Raw genomic sequence first — 7,562 nt, 5'->3', positions numbered from 1 at the left:
CACGTAATATAGACACCATGCCCCTCTTTACCAACTGTACAGGCTCGTTCCTAGGAATGCATTTTTAGCAGAACAGATTGTTTTGAATCTTCCTTGGAGATGGAAATTTAAAGCGGCTATTCTCCAGGAGGAGTCCCAGGGTGGTGCAAATGGTTAACACGCTTGGCTGCTAACCAACAGGTTGGAGGTTCAAGTCCACCCAGAGGCATCTCTGAAGAAAAGCCTGGCAATCTACACCCTAAAAATCAGCCATTGGAAACCCTGTGGAGCACAGTTCTACTTTGATGCACGTGGGGTCACCATGAGTCAGAGTTGATGACAACTAGTTTATTCTCCAGAATGTTGTCATAGAACCTCTGACCCCTCCTTTTTTTCTGCTGATGATCAGAGCTCACTCATACTTCAGTATACTCCTCTATACTCTTTTGTTTAACCACCAGACAATTTTGTAGATCAAGGAATGTAGGCCACAGATACTATCCCCCCCCACCCCCCACCCCCTAGGTGGCAGAAAGAAGGAATTAACAGCTGCTAAAGGGACACCCTGGTAGCTTAGTGGTTAAGAGCTACAACTGCTAACAAAATGTCAGCAGTTCGAATCCACCAGGCGCTCCTTGGAAACCATATGGGGAATTGATTTGCTGGCAAAGGGTTTGGTGTTTTTTTTTTTTTTAAAGTTCCACAGGCTGCAGGCCTTGTGCCAAACACCTGCCATAGGTTGCGTAATTTCATCCTCACAACAGCCTGGTGAAGCCAATGAGGGTTTTATTTTTGAAACAGTTTGATGTTGTCTTCACTTTTCAGGAATGGAATCTGGAGCTCAGAGATGTCTAAGGTCACCCAACTGAGAAATGACAGGGCAGGATGGGAACCCGGACTTGTATGAAGATAATGTCCACACATGCCTCAGGGAGCCAAACCCCAGCCATCCTGCTGCAAAACAGCTCTTGGAAGCCTGAATGCCTCCCAGGCTGTCTTAGCTATCTAGTGCTGCTATAACAGAAATACCACAAGTGGATGGCTTTAACAAACAGAAATTTATTCTCTCACAGTTTAGGAGGCTAGAAGTCCAAATTCAGGGTGCCAGCTCCAGGGGATGTCTTCCTGTCTCTGTTGGCTTTGGAGGAATGTCCTTGTCTCCAATCTTCTTCTGGTCTAGGAGCTTCTCAGTGCATGGACCCGAGATCCAAAGGACACGCTCCACTCCCGGTGCTTTTTCTTGGTAGTATGAGATCCCTTCTCTCTTCTTTTACCTCTTGTAAGATGAACGGTGATACAAGTCACACCCCAGGGAAACTCCCCTTACATCAGATCAGGGCTGTGACCTGAGTAAGGGTGTTGCATCCCACCTAATTCTCTTTAACATAACCTAATCTTGCCTCACTAACCACAGGCAGAAATTAGGATTTACAACACACAGGAAAATCACATCAGATCACAAAATGTTGGAAAACTTCACAATACTGGGAATCATGGCCTAGCCAAGCTGATACATATTTTCGGGGGACACAATTCAATCCATGACACAGGCCAAGCTCAGGAAGCTCACGAATTGATAATGGTTTTCATGTAGAGAGTATTTCTTATAAGCCAGGCACTGTGCCAAACACCCTATATTATCTCTCTAAACTTCCCTCAAACACTGTGAAATGAGGATTTTTAAACCCAATTTACAAGTGTATTTACAAATGAGGAACATAAGGCCAAGAGAAGTTAAGCAACTCGCTTACAAGCTCACGTGGCTTGTTAACCAAAGGGCTGGGATCTGAATCCCTACCTGACCTACTCCATGTCCTGAATCTAAGGCTGTTAGAGTCAGTGACGTATGACTGGGCTGAGGCCGCCTCCTGTTTGTCACAGAGTGTCCACAGAGGCACAGAAAACCAAGGAGAAGACAGTAGGCAAGACAAGCTACCTGGGCCATGTTAAGAGACTAGCACCCCCACTCTGAAGATATATAGAATGCTGACACTTGAGTAGATAAAGAAGTGGGGTAGTGAGGGCTGGAGGGTTGACTGTATTGTCTGTCTCCCTCCATGCCCCACCCCTGTCCTGACCCCCATGTGGGGACGGGAGAAGGGAAACATCTCTCTTACCTTAAACCAACTAAGCGGGGGCTCCAGGGGATCGCTAGAGAACAAGACCTGTCTGCTTTGACATTTAGTGGAGGTAGGGACTGATCTCTGACCCACAACTGAAATGTCTATGGTGAGTGGCAGGGCAAGAGCAGCCACCGGTGGCACAGTCAGGGAGATGGGGTGTTTAAAGTACTGTCTAGACTCTGGCCAGGCAAGAATGCCTGGGGATTTCCCATGGGCCAGCTGTGGACCCCGCAGAAAGGAGTTGGATTAAGGTCATATTATAAGGGGATCAGCTCAAGAGAACCTTCCAGAGGGTCAGGTGACCCATAAGAGAGGCGGACTGACAGTAGCTGGGCTGAGGGGAGGGGCATAAGTATCTAGTAGGTAGGAGATCCCTAGTGATAGAGATGGGCTGTGAGGGACCCACAGAACCTCCCACAAAACAAAAGCCCATGATTGCACAGCTATATTGAAGAAGGCCTTGTCATGGATTGAATTGTGTCCCCCCAAAATATGTGTCAACTTGGTTAGGCCATGATTCCCAGTATTGTGTGGTTGTCCTCCATTTTGTAATTTTCCTATGTGTCATAAATCATAATCTCTGCCTATGGTTAAAGAGGATTAGGGTGGGATGTAACACCCTTGCTCAGGTCACATCCCTGATCCAATGTAAAGAGAGTTTCCCTGGGGTGTGGCCTGAACCACCGTTTATCTTACAAGAGATAAAACGAAAGGGAAGCAAGCAGAGAGTTGGGGATCTCATACCACCAAGAAAGCAGTACCCGGAGCAGAGCACATCCTTTGGACCAGGGGTTCCTGAGCCGAGAAACTCCTAGTCCAGGGGAAGACTGATGAGAAGGACCTTCCTCCAGAGCCGACAGAGAGATGAAGCCTTCCCTTGGAGTTGATGCCCTGAATTTGGACTTCTAGCCTACCAGACTGTGAGAAAATAAATTTCTCTTTGTTAAAGCCATCCACTGGTGGTATTTCTGTTAGAGCAGCACTAGGTAACTAAGATAGACCCAATGCCAAATTACATGTGCACTAGTCAAGTTAGACTTTGTCTGCCGTTTATCTCTCCTCCTGTCCAGCTGCACCTGATAAGGAGGAGGCAGGACACAACAGCAGCTAAGTGCCCACCCACCCAGAAGGCCACTGTAGAGACCATGAGCTAGTTGTCATCCCCTTTGGACACTGGACTCAGCAACTCCCTTCTGAGGCCAAGGGGATAATCATTCAAAATGGTTAATTTTTTTGTAGTAATGATGAATCTTTTTTCTAAACATTTGTAAGGCTCAATCTATTATCCCTTCAACTATTGTTCTTCCTTGGCTCTGGAATAAGGAGTGGGAGGTACTTGTTGCTTAAATAAACATCTGGCTACACTGTAGTGTCTCAGTTCCGTCTTTTACCTCTGTGAGCAAAGATGTTCCTGAAGGAAAAGTCCTGCTCTGCGTGGGAATCTCCGTGTGCCATATACAGGAGGAGGCCATGGAGGTGGAACCCAGCACTGAGCGTCAACTTTGAGCAAGGAACTTTCTCATGCTCCTGAGGATATTGTTGGGAAGGCTGTGTGTGTCGAGATGAGGGAAAATATGCCTGTCCCACCTCAGGAGGGGCTCACAGGTCACAGTATCTTTGAGAGGTCCCCAGAGCTGGCCATTAGCTTTGCATTTTTTGTGGTTCACTAGTGGTTTGAATCCACCAGGTGCTCCTTGGAAACTCTATGGGGCGGTTCTACTCTGTCCTATAGGGTCGCTATGAGTTGAAATCAACTTGATGGCAGTGGGTTTGGTTTTTTTGGTTTTAGCGTCAACCTACCCAGAGATGACTGGGTTTAGGGAGATTGTGCCAAGTTATTCAAGCCCAAGGGGTGTTGTTGTTGTTGTTAGGTGCTGTGGAGTTGGTTTTGATTCATAGCGACCCCATGTACAACATAAAAGACACTGCCGGATCCTGTGCCATCCTCATAATCGTTGTTATGCTTCAGCCCGTTGTTGCAGCTACTGTGTCAATTCGTCTCTTTGAGAGTCTTGCTCTTTTTCACTGACCCTCTACTTTACCAAGCAGGTAAAGGGACTGGTCCCTCATGATAACATGTCCAAAGTGTGTGAGAGGAAGTCTCACCACACTTGCTTCTAAGGAGCATTCTGGCTGTACTTCTTCCAAGACAGATTCGTTTGTTCTGCTGGCAGTCCATAGTATATTCAATATTCTTCGCTAACACCGTAATTCAAAGGCATCAATTCTTCTTCGGTCTTCTTTGTTCATTGTCCAGCTTTCGTATGCATATGAGGCAGTTGAGCTTGGGTCAGGCTCACCTTAGTCCTCAAAGTGACATCTTACTTTTTAACACTTGAAAGAGGTCTTTTGCAACAGTTTTGCACAGTGCAATACTTCATTTGATTTCTTGACTGCCAGATCCATGGGCGTTGATTGTTGATCCAAGTCAAACGAAATCCCTGACAACTTCAGTCATTTCTCCGTTTATCACGTTGTTGCTTATTGGTCCAGTTGTGAGGATTTTTGTTTCCTTTATGTCGAGGTGTCATCCATACTAAAGGCTGTGGTCTTTGATCTTCATCAGTAAGTGCTTCAAGTCCTCTTCACTTTCAGCAAGCAAGGTTGTGTCATCTACATATTGCAGGTTGTTCATGAGTCTTCCTCCAATCATGATGCCGCATTCTTCTTCATATACACTAAAACGAACATTGCTTTTTTGGGGTGAGGGTGGGAGGAATATCACTGTTACATTCACATGGTGACCACAATAAATATTATCTTTTTCCATTTTCATATATGTATTCATTTATTAACAAATATTTATTGGCATCGACTGTGGGCCAGGCACTGTATAACTTGCAGATTTAATAAGAGCCTTCCAGGAAAACAAGAAACATCACCTCATCCAATATACATGTCACCCTAATCAACTGGTGGTGGGATTGTAAAATGGTGCAGTCTCTGTGGAAAACAGTTTGATAGTACCTCAAAAAGTTAAACATAGAACTACCTTATGTTGCAGCAATTCCACTTCTAGCTATATACCCAAAAGAATTGAAAGGAGGGACTCAAACAGATACTTGGATACCAATGTTCATTGCAGCACTATTCACAACAGCCAAAAAGTGTAAACAACCCAAGTGTCCATCAACAGATGAATGGGCAAATAACATGTGGTATATACATTAAAAGGACCCCTGGTGGCACAGTGGTTAAGTGCTGGGCTGCTAACCGAAAGGTGGACAGTTTGAACCTACCAGCTGCTCCATGGGAGAAATATGTGGCAATCTGCTTCCATAAAAATTTACAGCCTTGGAAACCCTATAGGGCAGTTCTACTCTGTCCTATAGTGTAGCTATGAGTCAGAATTGACTCGATGGCAGTAGGTTTGGTTTTTGGTCTACGTACATAAAATGGAATGTTATTTAACCATAAAGAGAAATGAAGTCCTAATACATGCTACAACATGATGAAACTTGAAAACAGTATATGCTGAGTGAAATAAGTCAGGCACGAAAGGACAAATATCGTATGATTTTACTCTATGGGCAACTTTCTGGGAGGGGGCTGCCCTGGTAGCATCCTGGCTTCCACCAGGCCTCACCCCAGAGCTGGACCCTGTACCTGGTTCCCCTGCCTTGGCGAGAGTCTAGCTTCCAAGCATTCTGAAACCCTGGGAATCAAATAGGACCCTGTCAAGGTCCTCACAAGCCATCTGGTCAAGCCGTGGATGTCAGAACAGGGTGGGGTCAGTGGCTCAAGATGCTCAGTTTCTGAAAGCAGCCCACGTGTCCTCTCCCACTGACACTTCAGGCTAGAATAGCTGGAGGCTCACAGAATTTGATGGGACTAAGAGATTCAAGGTGGGTGAAGTTTGTTTTTTTTATTATATAAGGCCTGTATGTTCCTTGTTGAAATGTGAAAAACATAGATAAGGCAAAATAAAGTAGCTATAATCCCACTACCCAGAAATCAGCACGGTTATCATTTTGCTGTTGTCATGGATTGAATAGTGTCCCCCCAAAATGTGTCAACTTGGCTAGGCCATGATTTCCAGTATTATGTGGCTGTCCTCCATTTTGTGATCTGATGTAATTTTCCTGTGTGTTGTAAATCCTAACCTCTGCCTGTGGGTAATGAGGCAAGATTAGGTTATGTTAAAAAGGATTAGGGTGGGATGCAACAAGCTTACTCAGGTCACAGCCCTGTTCTGACGTAATGGGAATTTCTCTGGGGTGTGGCCTGCACCACCATTTATCTTACAAGAGATAAAAGCAGAGAGATAGGGACCTCTTACCACCAAGAAAGAAGAGCTGGGAGCAGGGCTCGTCCTTTGGACCCGGGGTCTTTGCACTGTGAAGTTCCTAGATAAGGGGGAGATTGACGTCAAGGACCTTCCCCTAAAACTGACAGAGAGAGAAAGCCTTCACCTATACTGGCACACTGAATTTGGACTTCTAGCGTCCTAAACTGTGAGAGAATAAATTTCTGTTTGTTAAAGCCATCCACTTGTGGTATTTCTGTTATAGCAGCACTAGATAACTAAGACAGCTGTGTAGTATGAAAAAACTGATCCACGTCCCCTCTGACTGCCTGGAGCCCTACACTACACACACACCACCAACACACACACACAAAATGAGAACTAAAGAATTTAATAAAATTCTTACTAGAATGAATGACCAATCAGTGTCCTTCCTTTATTTGAGCCCAAGCCAAGCCCGTTGCCGTCGAGTCAATTCCAACTTATAGCGACCCTATAGGACAGGGCAGAACTGCCCCATAGCGTTTCCAAGGAGCGGATGGTGAATTGGAACAGCCAGCCTTTTGGTTAGCAGCCAAGCTTTTAAGTACTGCACCACCAGGGCTCCAGGGAGAAAAAAAGGGGCAGAAGTTCCCAAATCTTAATGGGCCTGGAACCCACCTGGGCTTTGGCCTCACCTCCAAGGATTCTGATCCAGCAGCTCTAGGGTAAGGCTCAGGTATTTTAGCAGTCAGCCCAAGTAACATTGACCCAGGGGTTGGGGAACCACGCCTAGAGAGACACTGTATTAAACATTAAAGAGTGATGAGGCATCTTTATTCTTCTGATGGACTCCGAGCCAGAGCAGAAAATAAACTAACCCCTCTCAGTAGGATGGGGAGCTTGCAGACTCCTGCCCTTCTACTTAGTAAGAAATGTTTCCTCTCAAGATGAATTTAGACTGTGATGACAATTAACTTCTGTCTTTGGGATATTGTGCTTAATTCAGAAATGGTGAAGGAAAAATGAATATTGAAAAAGAACCCCACCTGAGCTCCCGGGCCTTGGATTTCTGAAGCTGTTTTTCCTTGACTGTTGTCTGGGAAATGGGCATCAACAAATAGCTGACTCAGGGCTCCGTGCACCATTGTGTAGGGTATGCCAGCCCTGACGTGCTCACCTGATGGGGGCAAGCCCTGACGGGCTCACCTGATGAGGAGCAGGGCATTGCCCCA

This window comes from Trichechus manatus, unplaced genomic scaffold (assembly GCF_000243295.1).
Source record: "Trichechus manatus latirostris isolate Lorelei unplaced genomic scaffold, TriManLat1.0 scaffold00088, whole genome shotgun sequence".
In the NCBI taxonomy this organism is placed as follows: Eukaryota; Metazoa; Chordata; class Mammalia; order Sirenia; family Trichechidae; genus Trichechus; species Trichechus manatus.
The sequence above is the reverse complement of the archived record's forward strand: the minus strand, read 5'-3'. Positions refer to the sequence as shown.